The sequence below is a fragment of the Thermobia domestica genome, chromosome 2, assembly GCF_964235325.1.
Source record: "Thermobia domestica chromosome 2, izTheDome1.hap1.1, whole genome shotgun sequence".
NCBI classification, from domain to species: domain Eukaryota; kingdom Metazoa; phylum Arthropoda; class Insecta; order Zygentoma; family Lepismatidae; genus Thermobia; species Thermobia domestica.
This window is the reverse complement of record NC_137455.1, coordinates 104,041,136-104,056,160: the sequence shown is the minus strand read 5'-3', so window position 1 is coordinate 104,056,160 and position 15,025 is coordinate 104,041,136.

The following is a 15,025-nucleotide window of genomic DNA, read 5'->3' as shown; positions in this document are numbered from 1 at the left end:
ACATACAGGGCATTACCATATAGTGGACTACTGCATTGCTTTCCATATCAATTTTTATGAGTGTACTTCCGATGGGGGAATGGGCCCCAAAACACCTGATGCTAAAGACACAAACTTTACTCTCTCCCTTTCGTCATGGTCCTCCACATACATAAAATGCATATCGTAGGAAAGTTTTATTCTCCAGGAACACCCGCCTACGTGGCTGCACCCCTGAACATTGCTAGCTAGTTCCAAATTCCAGTGATGTTTCTCATCATACACTTCTATGTGGAAGGCTATCAAGAGTATAAAATACATTTATTTTATAAAACAAATACGTATATACTAAAATACTATCCACAGAGGGGGGAGGGATTCTATATGTTGACTTATTAATATTTGGATCACAAATTGCTGTACAAGAAGCCTTCATTATCTATATAAGCTAAGAATTAACTTGTAAATGCGTGTTTACTTTCATTTGTTTTCTACTTTATTAAATATTTTCTTTCTTACTTTGTAATTCTGCGATCACTTTGTGTAGGGGTGCGCACGAGTCGAGACATGTCTCGAATCTCGACTCGACTCGACTCGAATTCGAGTCGAGATTCGAGTCGAGACACACTTTGTAAAATTCGAGACGAGTCGAGACAAACGTATTTCTCGACTCGAATTTTCGAGTCGAGACACGAGTCGAGTCGAGACAGCTCCTAAAAATCTCAACTCGACTCGAAAGTCTCGAAAATCTTTCTATAACTTTTAATATTATTTTGAAGAAAGTACTCATTCAGAAACACTCGGCACGAGAATTTCGGAAACTGCAGGACTTGTCAGGTGTTCGAGGAGTTTCGTACTGTATTGTAATAACTGTATGTACTGAATAACCACTGTATCGATAGAAGAACATATAGTACAGTATATGTAAGCCTAAATGGCATTTTTTGTCATTTTAGAAAATGCGAACTACCTGTGGTCCCAATTAGTTCGGATTTTCGACTTCCTACTGTATATGCTGCAGACATGTCACAGCATTAAGATTACTAGCATCAGGCCAAAAAATAGTTTTAAACTATATTTTCCTGTTTTTGCTAATATTTCCGAACAAAATATTTTTTCTAATGGATTCAAAATTTCCGGAAATTTCACATAGAACATATCTCTATAAAATATGTCTGATTTAACATATTAACTAAAAACTAGTAAATACAAAACACTTTTAATTTTGAAAGCATAATATAATAAAATATTCGAAAATTTCAATTTTACCCAAATTTTTCCGTTTTTTTTTTTCAAGCTCGAGAGAACCGTAATAAAAACTGTTCTTTTAAACCCAAAATTTCCGTTTTTCCCAGGCCTTCACTACACTAGTCTGAACATACATTGCACCGAACACTCCTAACGACGGACGTCCGCAGTGCGAATGTTAACACCACGACATCGGCAACTACGACTGAAATGAACACGTGACCATCGCCACTGGACCTTGGCACAGTGGCAGAGCGTTGCATTGTCTGATGAATTCCGATACCTTCTTCATCACGATGGAAGGATGCGAATCCGTCGTATTCCAAAGGAATAGCTCCTTGATACTTGTACTGCGAGACGGAGACAAGCGGGCTGCGGCTTAATTATTATCTGGGGAACATTCACGTGAGCATCCATGTGTCTAGTGGAGCTCGAGCAAGGCACCATGACGGCCGAAGCGTATCGCACACTGCTTGCAGACTACGGACACCCCTCCATGATGATCATGTTTCCCAACGGTAGTAGGATTTTTCGACAAGATAATGCACCATGTTACAAGGCCAGGAATGTGATGGAGTGGTTCTAGGAACACAGGAGCGAGTTCCAAGTGATGTGCTGGTCCCCCGACTCGCCGGATATGACCCCAATCAAACACATCTGGAATGTGATTGAACGTGACGTCATGGCGCATCGCCCCTTAACCGGAATTTACGGGAATTAGGTGACCTGTGTGTGCATATGTAGTGTAACTCTCTCCGGTGACCTATCAAGGATCATTGCGTCCATGCCAAGACACGTCGCCGTTGTTATTCGTTCCAAAGGTCGACATACTGATAATTAGGTAGGTAGTCATAATGGTCTGGCTGATGTGTGCGTATATTTTAACTCGTGCATTTTGTCTCGACTCGAATTTCGAGACGTCTCGACTCGAATTCGAGTCGAATCAAGACAGAGACTGTCGAGTCGAGACACGAGTCGAGATAGAAACATATTTTCGAGTCGAGACAACATTTTCTCGAGACGAGCCGAGACAGGCTTAAATCTCGACTCGACTCGACTCGTGCACATCCCTAACTTTGTGTGTGTGTGTGTGTGTGTGTGTGTGTGTGTGTGTGTCATTATATTGGTTTGCTTCAGTATAGTCCCGTAATTTAAAAATATGAATGCATAAAAATAAATTCCATTTGTTAATTGGTAGTGAAATAAAATTCAGAAATCTTATTTAGATGAAACACCTTCTCGTTCACTGGAAACCGTGCCGCGTTGCAGAAGCACTGCGACGACCAGCGCCTTCAACTTCTGAGATGGGGGAAAGGAGACTTAACATTCGCTTCAATTGAAACGCTACGCTGTAGAAATCTGGTCGTTGTATGCTCGCTGCAACGCATAAATTAGAGACTGGAATGTTTTTCACTTTTTAAAACGGATTACAGTTACATTGTATAGAAGTAAAAAATATGTTATTTAAAGTATATAGGAGGTTTTTTTATGTTCTGTACTACTACTGCTAATAATAGTTTTTTTCTTGAAATACTTAGGTCGTTGCGCAACGCTGAAACATTAATATTAGCCGCCACTGGATACAATCATCTAGAACAGTGCTATTCAACTGGGGGTACGCGAAGATGTTTCTGGGGGTACATAATTCTAAAATATGAATATTTCCAATATTTATTGAATTATCTTAGTTGGAAACCACAGTTTTTTCTTCTTTCCAATAGTTTATCTGCATTAAGATCAATAAAAAGAAGTACAGACATTGCTTGAAGCCAGAATCAGCTCTGAATCTCGCGCTCTCGAAAATTCGACCAAGAAACGAGGAGTTGGCGTCCCGGACACAAGCTTAGTCATCTCATTAACAGGTTAGTTCTAAAGTTACTTTTAGTTTTTAAATTTTTAACATTGTCCTCAGTGTGCGAATTATCAGGGAGGATAAGGGGAAAATCCCCCTCAGTAGAACTGGATGTCTCCCATACGTTTTGAAATTTCTCATGTTAATTTTTTCGGATGTGCAGTTTATCCTGCAGTAAATAGTCTTTTGATTGGCACATTGATTGTCCTCTTGTTGGGTCTCTATTTGTCTCCTTTTTTAATCAACAGAACATATATATTAAATTTATTAAGTTCATTTCGATTTAATTTCTTTTAAACAACTTCAGGGGGTACACAAATGGGTGGCGAAATGTGTCTTGGGGTACGCGACAAAAAAAGGTTGAATAGCATTTATCTAGAAAACGTATTATGCAAAACAGAAAAAAAGAAAATCAATTGTAAACCTCAGAACACTGTTTCCACTGAACCGAGAGACAATTTTGCTTCTTGTTCGGCATACATTTGCTTTATCTATTTATCTGCGTAAAGTACACTGCTCCACAAAACTTAAGCAACCCGAGAGAACGTGGTATAAGCGACGTGTGGGGCCCATTCAACACTGGTTAGTGGCATGCACATACACAGAGACGCGTCAGAGACACACAGGCAAGCCGAGCACACGTTCTATTGCATAAGCAGCACTGTTTCAAGCGCGGTGAACAAATTATGCCATGAGGCGTACACCACAGCCTAGTAGTGTTCGAGGCTCCAAGCATTGTGTTAGTGGTTCTTGTGTGGGGTACACACCTTACAATGACTGATAGACGACATTTGAGTGACTTTGACCGCGGGCGAATAATTGGGCGGTTGGAATTGGGTCGATCGCAAGTGGAAGTGGCGCAGGAATTCAACGTGAACAAAAGCGTTGTGTCAAGGCTGTGGAGTCGCTTCCAAAATGGAGGTGAAGTCAGTAGACGTCATGGAGGAGGCCGTCCGAAGAAGACGTTGGCCGTCGATGACGGATTTCTCACAATTTCTGCCAAACGTAACCGTCAAGAGTCACGCTCTCAACTGGCCAATGAGTTGTTTCAGGCTACAGAACAACGCGTGAGCCGTGAAACTGTTCGTCGTCGGCTCAACAGAGCAGGACTGTATGCAGGAAGGCCTGTGTTGTGTGCGCCATTGAAAGTGGAGCACAAACGTGCGCGTTACACATGGTGTCAGGAACATGTTGCATGGGGCAACACCAGTGGGCGCGTGTCATGTTCTCCGATGAGTCGAGATTCAGTTTGTCGTATGATTCTGGTCGGACTTTAGTGTGGAGAGAGCCAGGAACACGCTATCATTCAAACTTCATTGCTGAACGGCCTTCCTATGGCAGTGTTTCCATTATGGTGTGGGGTGGAATTATGCTGAATGGGAAAATGGACCTCCATATTGTGCAACATGGCACTTTAAAAGCACAACGGTACCGGGATGAAATTCTGAATGCACATGTGCGCAATTTCCGCGGAGCATTTGGCCCAGACTTCCTGTTCATGGATGACAATGCCCGCCCACACCGTGCACATCTTGTTTCCGACTATCTGGAGAGCGAAGACATTACGCGTATTGCATAGCCTGCATATTCGCTGGACTTGAATCCCATCAAGCATGTGTTGGATGCTCTTGGACGGCGAATAGCGCAGTACCGTCCACCACCACGCACTCTCCCTGACCTGGGAGCAGCTCTCCTCGAGGAGTGGCAACATCTGCCACAAGACTTGATCAACACTCTGATTTGCAGCATGGAGGCCAGATGTCGTGACTGTATAGCTGTTCGTGGTGGTCACATACGAGCATGGAGGCCATATTGACTGCCTATGCCCTCGCACAATCCAGCTTCACCTGTTGAGGTATTGTTGTGCTGAACTTTTTGGTCACTCTGTACATCCTAACTGTATTGTTCGTCTTCACTTGTGTTGCATTGTGCATCTAGACCGTCGGTTTGTTCATTATACTTGGTGCAGCGATGGTGTCGTTTTATTTTCTGCCACTTTCTTCGAGTTGCTTAAGTTTTGTGGAGCAGTGTATGTATTTCTTTCTCTTTAATGGTCAAGAAATCCTTGCTGAAACTTACACTGTACTTTTCATTTTAAAATGTTTTGGAATAAAACTTGCCTTGTCTTGTAACTCTGGATTGATCCAATATAGCAAATAGTTACCTCAAATTAAAATAATAATAATAATAACTTTAGGTTTTTATTTTAATTCTACGATTATAGACATCATAACTAAGCATTCTAATTTGCATTTAGTTCATTTTTTTACTTGTGGCAACTCATGTGATATATTGAGTACACTCAGAATTACGATACAATCTTTCTTCCAACACATTTTAAAATGAACTGAAATACAGTGCAAATATCTGCTTAACACATATAACAATCTAAAGCCAATTAATGACAGACGAAAAGCAAAATCAGAGTACAAGATAAAATAATCTAACAAGGCAGAGTACCTAAATGTAATACGCCAATTGTGATGAGATTGCACAGACACAGAGAACATCGAAAAAGAAGCCACACGTTTTTTTTTATGTCGGCCAACAAGGGCATTGAAAGGGTCAAATAGGGGCATAAAAATGGGGTCAAAATGCGATTATGTGAAATGTAGCGGGAACGAGAAGAGATATCGGAAAAGGTTAAATGTACGAAATACTACAAATAGTCGAAGCAAGGCAATAAAGCAGAACACACCCATGAGAAGAAAGCAGAACATCCGGAAATAGACCAATCTTATGTACATTGTCAAAATGTGTTACGGAAATGAGGGAAAGGGGTGATAAGGAGCAGGAAAAAAGAAGAAACGAAAACAGAAAATACGTGTTTTTGCTTTGGGTGCATATGTTGCCCGTATGCCAAAGAGTCGCAGATTCATCTCAATGCACGAAGATGGGAGAACACGCAGGAAGGATGCAAACTCCGTTCTTATAGGCAGCCAGCGAGACAGTACTGCGTAACGGGTTGCATATATCGTGAAATGGGACCAACGATGAGATGGATGTTCGAAATGAAAATGTGTGTAGGCAGTAGTAACACAAATCAAAAATGTTACTATTACTGTTATGTTGTACGCGTATTTCCGTAGTTACGTAATGTTGATACTCATGCGTTTTATTGATATTACTATTGCTGTTTATCTTACGTATGTGGAGCAGTTGCTATTACATTCTACTGTGCTATGAATTTTTGTTCCCATTATGCGATATATGCAACCCGCTGTGCAGTATTATCTCACTGGCTGCCCATACGAACGGTGTTTGTATCCTTCCTGCGTGTCCTCCCATCTTCGCGCATTGAGATGAATCTGCGACTCTTTGGCATACGGGCAACATATGCACCCAAAGCAAAAACACGTATTTTCTGTTTTCGTTTCTTCTTTCTTCCTACTCCTTACCATCCTTTCCCCCCATTTCCGCAACACGTTTTGACAATGTTGTACATAAGATTGGTCCATTTCCGGATGTCCCGCTTTCTTCTCATGAGTGTGTTCTGCTTTATTGCCTTGCTTCGATTAGGGGTAGTATTTCGTACATTTAACCTTTTCCGATATCTTCTCGTTTTCGCTATATTCCACATAATCGCATTTTGACTCCATTTGTATGTCCCTATTTGACACTTTCAATGCGCTTGTTGGCCGATATAAAAGATACGTGTCGCTTCTTTTTTTATGTTCTTTATGTCTGTGCAATCTCACCACAATCGGTGTGTTACACCGAGGTACGCTGCCTTGTAAGATTTATACTTGATATTCTTTTTCCTACTCTGTATAATCTGTTTCTTCGTTTACTATATCTAGAAGGACGAGTCATAAATCTTAAAATATATCCACAACCCAACAAGTGCGCGTATATTTTTTGATCGACCGTAAGTATACTGTAAGGTCAACATGGCCCACGAGGTAGTATGACAAGCAGACTATTTAACGCGGAGGCCACCACTTAGTCAATATCTTCAGTTAGTTTTTAGTGGCAGCGACGATGAATGCTCAGCAACGTCTGGCACACTGTATGACTTCAAATTCTGGTGCAATGCTGCGACAGCAACCCAAAATATTCGTCATGCGAAAGGGAAAAGTGCAGTGAATCACTGAAATTTCATGCAGATTATAAAAATGTCGAAGATCAGTCAAGATCTGGCTGTTCCAAGGTAATAGACTCTGAGATCATACGGCACGCCATTGAGAAATATTTCCAGCGCACAACGATTGTCAAATCAACTGGATAAGTACCAATCCACTATATTGCGTCACCTTAAGGAATTCGAGAAAACATCAGGGACCTCCGCACTGTGCCTCATGAGTTGTTAAACATCGCTTTATTTATGATTTTTCTTGTTTTCTTAGAGCTCCTTCCATCCTGTCGACTGTGTGGAATGGTTCTAGAACAATCTGTTCAACTTTTCCCCAGCCACTTTCTACACTGCTTCCATTACATAGAGTGTGGACTTTGTAGTGGACAAACACCGTGCTCGTGGGTTTTCTCGGGGTTCTCCCACTTTCTTCATTCCACCATTTCATTCATCTCTCATCATCACCGTCTCCTTTAGCCTAACCGGCATAACCGTGAAACATAAAACTTAAAGATTTCATTTCATTTTTTTTTTTCCATTGCACAGAAGTTTTCTTTAATCTACCTTGTATTCTTTCACATCACTGTCCATATTATTCTTAGTCGCTTCATTTTCGATTTCTCTTCCCATTTTTCTTCATTGACTTTAACCAGGTTTGTACTTCTGCCACTAGGAGATTGTGGTCCGAATCTCTATTTGCTCTGGTAGTGTCTTCACGTCTCGTACGCTATTCCTGAAAATTCGTTGATAAGAATTTAATCGATTTGGTAGCGTTCCTTATCTCCTCGACTTTTCCACATGTACAGCTTGTTTCCCCCCCCCCTCAAACCATATACTCGTCACCACTATATCATGTTGCATATAAGAATCGATCAGCATGGTCCTATGGGTTACTTCTATCTCGTCCAAATGGTCCCACCACCTTATTCGCAGCTCCTTCCCCCAACTACAATGTTGATGTTTCCCATTACTATGGCATTGACTTGATTTCTTTCCTACTGATGCAATATGTTACTAATCTCATCATATATTATTTCTACTTCATTGACATCATGTCAATTATTGGCATATACACTTTTATTATCACAATATACACTGTTTTTGCACTTGTCTTTACAAATATCAAGTGGTAACTGTACCATTCTATTTTGGTTGCGCTGTTTGCTATTTCATTCCCCGTTGCTATCAAGACACAATTCTCGGTCTTAACGTACCCAAATAGAATATTGTGTAACTATCGATACTATCTCACCTTTTCGTGACCATCGCACTTAAACCCACTATATTCACTTTACATTTATCCATGTCCACTTCGAAAGTTTCAAATTTACCCACACCTCCCAAAGTTCTATGTTCCAGGTCCCTATGCTGAAATGCTTATTATTTTCTCCCTTGATGATTCTTCCCAGAGCAGTCTCCCACTCGGAGATCCGAACCGGGGACTGTTTTACCTCACAAAGAACCATCATCGTATGTATTCTCCATCTTCGTCCCTCCTGGGATAAAATTAATGCGGTAAGATTCCCATTTTCTTCCCACTTTTCAATTTTGTTGACCAGTTTGTGGTTCATCCGCCGACGTGGAATTGTGAAACTGACAGGAAGGTTTCTATAGGCAGTCCAGAACGAGAGGCTATACTTTTAACTTTAACCTGTGTTCATTGTACTGCAATAAATATAGGTATGCTGTGACCAGAATATTGCAAGACTTAATGACTTAGCCTTGTAAAATTATATTATAATGAAACCTCTGAATAACGGACACCAACGGAACATGAATTTTTGTTCGCTATTCAGAGGTGTCCGTTACAGAGAGGTTACAGAAATTTAATTTCTCACAATGGTAGTTGTATGCAGTAATATATAGTAAATGCATTATGTATGAGCGTATGCAATATGAAAATACTCTATTTAGTACGTATTTGAATTACTGGGAGGGATGAAGGAGAAATTCATTTCTGTTAAATATTATTATTACTGGAGAATGTGTTAATATTTGTTCGTTCTTTGGCGGAATGGATGAAAAAGCAACTTATTGGAAGTGCATATGTTTATTGACCCAGTCCCAATCACAAAGAATATCCTCTTAGTAAAAGTGAAAAGGAAGCCGGGAAAACCCCAAACCCAGACTTCTTCCAATATCATACGTAAAAGAAAAATGTTGCTTTTCCAAAAAAAAAAAAAAAAGTAAGAGAGGAAACATTGCTCGTTGAAAATATTATTGTAAAACAAACAATATTTTATTATTTAAGAAATTGTCGGGAAAGATGCAAGGCCCAGATGAAAAAGGACTAAATTTGTTAGGGAAGGGAAGATCTGCATGGAATTCTTGGCCTTACGATTGACCCTACATGAGTGTTATTACTCATTGAAGTTTTTCTAGGATTTCCATCAGAAAACAGTTTATTGCGGGCATAAACAAAGAATTTCAAGTTCAGCTTGAAGCTGTTCTGTTTGATGGTTCACCAGGTCTAGACTTATGATAGATACACTTGTGGGGAGAAGACTTTTCTGTCTCCTGTAATATATCGCAGAACCGAGAAAAATTCCTGTCCGTTATGAAGAAGTTATTGAAACGTTTGGGGGGGAAAAGGACTGTCCGCGTCCGTATCTGAGAGTGTTCGTTAAAGAGAGGGTTTTGTTCCGTAAGAGAACATATAATTTTGCCGGGACAAAAAAACTGTCCGTATTGTAGAGGTGTCCGTTAAGGGAGGTTTCACTGTATTAAATTATAGCTTTTCAGCAGTTTTATTGTGGAAAGAAATGCTTAGAAATATTAACATACAGTTTATTACATGCTTTTAATATCTTAACATTTGAACTAGGACTCTGGTTTAATCTTATGTTAACTTTTCCATGATCTTGCCCTATTTTATTCCAGAATTAGAACCATTATTCTCTTCCAATTTGAAGGTTTGCCCTCAGTTTTAAAAGAAAGTCAGTATTATTTATACAAGTCGTTGGAGTAAAATAAGAAATATTTAAATGTCTTTTCCTGGAGAATTCCTGAAAACAGTGTCGAAAACCTAACGTTTGGAAGTTGAAGCTTTCTTTCTTTGTTTTACAAGTTTTGGAATATGTTCTTTGAGTAATTAAATTGACGAAAGAGAACATTATATATAAAACCCCAATTCAAAATTGTGTGCTGTTTAACACTTTCGATATACCAAGGGATCGCAGGTGTGATTTGCTTTCTTTCTTCCGTGTATACGGCAATGATGCCGCTATCAGAGGATAGTCATTCCATTATCGTACATAAAACAACAAAACGAATTTTCAGTAAAGATAAATTCACTAATCATTTGTCAATATTTGAGACTGGGCTTGACCTCATTTCGCATCACAAGTGTCTGTATCAATTTATGAACTATTTATCTCGGTATTATCCCTACTTTCAAAGACCAAAACCCTCCTCTAAAAAACAGAGGGGCAATTGCGTAACTTTGTTATCTACTGTAAGTATAATATAATACATTAAATATTATAGTGTGTCAGTAAACTATATGATTTGACATGTTTTTCAAAGAAATGCCTCCTTTGAAAGTCTAGTGAGGGGGACGTAACCCATTGTGTGGGCAGCTATGTTAGGTAGTATCTGCAAAATACTCTGAAATAAACTAATAACTGTTTCAATGTCTTAACCCCTTCGGTCCCAGATTACCAACCTTTTAAATCCATCTTTCAATTTTTTTGTATGCTGCATCATTTAAAATCATATTTTTCATATATTAAACATAACTTTCTTACAAGGTTGTCTATATTCTTTATTATAAATTAACGAGAAATGTTACAGTTTTTATATAAATATCCATATTTTTTAATTTATTTTTTCAGAATTTGAATTTGTTATCGTTTTACAAAAAAAAAAAAAAGAAAAAAAAGAAAAAAGAAAAACACTATGTCCACATTTGTGGACATTGGTTCAATAACAAGTAATTGCACATCTAAATATTTGTAAACAATTATGATATATTTTATTCCGTTTTTTGCTATACTACACCTTTCTTCTGACATATTGTTACATTATTGTGACACAATAAACAACGGCTACGTTTGTATACTTAAAGTAACATGAACTGAAAACTTTATTATTAAATATAATTTTATTTAGTAATATTTTTCTTGTATTTTTCTTCATTCTTGAGATCACAACATGACACATCAAATTGTTTGTTGTGTTTCTGAATATCCATTTTCTCATTTTTTCTGAAACAAATGAAAGCAATTTTCATCTCCACTTTTCAAAAACAAACATATAGTCAATGGTTTCATTCTTTTCATTCCAAGGAGAGCTAACCACACAAGATATTCTAAATTTGCTTCAGATATCGACGATTCACATAATGATCCAGATTTTATGGATGATGACTCCAGTAACTCTAGCAGTGAACTGAGCGATGGCGGAATTGCAAGAGGCGAAAATGGTAAGCAATAAATTGTACTCGTTATCTATTCTAAAGAACTGAATTATCTACACAAGGTTATTTGGCCAATCACAGGCGGATACATTTAGTTGTAGTGCGACGTCTTCAAATTTTAATTTTAATTAGCTTAGAATTTTGTCAAATTTCTGTCAATTTTTGTGCAATCAAGAAAATTGTACTATTCAAATAAACGAGGGACGGTCATTTTAATATTTGGACACTTCGATTACCTCTAATGAGACATCTTCTGTGATATGATTTTGGACTATTAAATGTGTATATAAAAAAGAGAGAGACAAATTAGTATACTATTGTAAAAATAGTAATACTTCCTGAAAAATATGAAATTTTCACTTTCCAGAAAGCAAAGACTTGTAAGATCATTGTAAGTCAAAAACAAAAACAAGTCAGGTATTAATACAACAGGTGAAAGGCCAAACGATATATAAACGGGGAGAAAGACAAACAAGGGAGAATAACTAATAGAGGCTTGTTCAGATTGGATTGCTGCTCAGTACTAAGATCACTATTTAAAACGATGATGGATAAGGCTGTCTTACCTGCTAAATTCATACCGTAAGTTAAACCTTTAAATTTTGTTATAGAAAAGAAAATAATTAGACAAGAAGTGATAGGCCAGGAGGTCTCCATCCGTGCAGGTTATTTATTCATAAATAATATGTAAATATTTACTAGAAATTCTTGTATGTTTGTGTAAAGAAAATACAAAAGATGCATCTCACTCTTTTCTTTTATTACTACCGATAGATACAATCTATTTCAGTTAGTGGTAGTTATCCATTTCGCTACTTGAATTATCTTTGTATTAATTTATGTCTGAGAAATTGACTAATTTAAATTCATAAAACAATAACACAACTATAATTTTAAAAGTTACGAAACATGGCTCCCAGATATTAGGCAAATGGCATAATTATAAACTTCTTGCCTTTGGTTTCTTTTACATAGCTTTTACTTTATTAGTTAACAGTTTTGGCAAAATATAATATTTACTTTCACTCAAATTCTTTGTACTAGTGTTTACAAGTCCTAGTACTTGGTATGTTTGTTTGTATAATGCCTCGAGCTCGGAATTCCGCAATGGCTAATCACAGTAACGGTTTCTCCCATACCAAAAACTTTAGAAATCTTCTTAGGTCTGCCAGGAGAGTCTGCTGAGAAATTCTTGCAAAATTACGAGCGATTAGTGTGTTGTCAAATTGGTCAGAACAGAAAAAGTCCCAGAATTTTTCTCTTTGTTTATCAAATACACCTCTTTTCTGGTTTAAGGACACGCACGCTTCTCTCAGTTGGCCAGATTTGAAGAAAGCCTATTTAGATCAATTTTCCAGTACTGACCTCCAATTAACAGCCATTGATAAGTATAGATCTTGGGTTCAATTACCAGACGAACCACTGTTAACTTACATTTATGCTAAACAGTATTTGAGTAAACAACTTTCCACCAGGGAACTTGCCTTTACAGAACTTTTATTAGACATCATTAGTGGTTTGCTACCCAAATATATAGTCGACTTTGCACAACGACCCATAGCGTCCTTCGAAGAGTTTCTCGCACAAGCAGAAACATTACAACGCGCAGAATTGCTTGCTCAGAAAAGATTACAATCCTCTGATATTGAGACTCCAATTCAGGCTTCGGCTAGTACAATGAAACAGTCAGATGATGCCTTGCAGACGATAATTTCTCAATTAGATTCATTACAACTATTGCATAATACCATATTAAACAGTGATAGTAGGGCATCTTCAGTGGCGTTCGCTACTTCTCAAGAACCCTCCCCTTTTTCACGTCGTTCAAGGTCCAAGACACGCTCCAGTGACAGACCCTCAACACCTCATACATCACCCTGTTTCTTGTAAAAATTGTAAATCAGCATCGGGGTCGAATAATACAAATAGATCGCCATCAGTTTCCAGAGAGGATAGCCATGGATGTTTAAACTGTGACACACGGAGTCGAATCCAGGATACAACATCGTTTGTCGCTAATTGCGCTTGTACTCCTTCCACTTCTTCCTTTTCATCTCAACAGTCAATGGTAAATCAAGGAAAGCGTCGTAACTCGAAAGGTAAAAATCGATTTAGGCGTGGTAATTATCAATTTAATTTAACCCACCTTCATATACATATACCGTGCATCCTGTCTGCATTCCGCCATGCCCTTCTCCTTATCCCTTCACTAACCTTCCAACACCACATTACCCACAACCAACTCCTCAAAATTCCAAACCAAAAAACGAATAAACGAGGGGGACCAAACCCCCCTAATTCATCCCACAATTCCTACGCCTGTCTCCTGAAGTCCTACAATCCCTCCCGGACTTCCTACAGTTCCGGTACTTACCTCCTTAGTTTCCCAAGCTCCAGGACTTCCCACTGTTCCAGTTTCTCGTCCCACAATTCCTGGCGTTCCGATATTTCCTTCTAGATTCCACATTACTCCCAACCATTTCGTCCTTTCCACAAAAAACTGAAACTTGTTTCCTCTCCTTCAATCTCATTTGAGTCTGACCTTCAGCCTGACAATGCACCACCGCATTCCCCTTCCCTCCCTATGGTATGTTCCTCAAACATGCAACAAAGCATGGAACGTTGTACAACCTATCCATCTGATCCTCCCAAGCCACCAGGAACCTCACCTACTACTGAACGATCTGTCTTACAGGTTCCCCTGCACTTTCATCGTCAATTATCGACAATAGATGGACAAATAGATGGGAAAACATACCGTATGCTTATGGACAGTGGGGCGGAAGTGAATTTGCTATCTGAATCTTTACTACCTCCTTCAGCAAAGCCCTTCTTTCACAAAACAACCCTCACAGGCATCTCACAGACATAGATTTTCATTTAACTAAGGCGTTTACGTTACGTGTCTTGATAAATAATCAACCATTTACTCTTTTGTTTAGGATTTCCCCTATCATGTCTATTCCTATATTGTTATCGAGTAAATTTCTTCAAGATCGCAATGCCAAAATTGATTTTCAAAATAAAACTTGAACATTGCAACGTTTTGGACTTATCCCCCCCTCCCAAATCCCCTCAGAGGTGAGGAGATTGTAAAGTTATCTCCTAATTTAGTTAATACAGTTAAACTAGCATTTTGGACCAAGTATAACTAGCATTTTGGACCAGTTATTCCACCTGGCGAAACGCGTTTTGTTCCATTATTGTCACCTACTCGAAACGCACATACTACTTTCTACATAAATCAGACGAACTTTCAAACACTTCAGAAGTGCTATACAGCACATGTTATTAGCCATACTACTAACTAATGCATTCCAGTTGTAAATTTAACATCCCGCTATGTTAGGTTTCAGAGAAATACCATAATAACCTCAGGCGTGTTCTTTTCTCTGCATTCCAACAAAGCGAAAATATCAACTGTAAGGAAAGTGTATGAACCTACCCCGGAACAAGT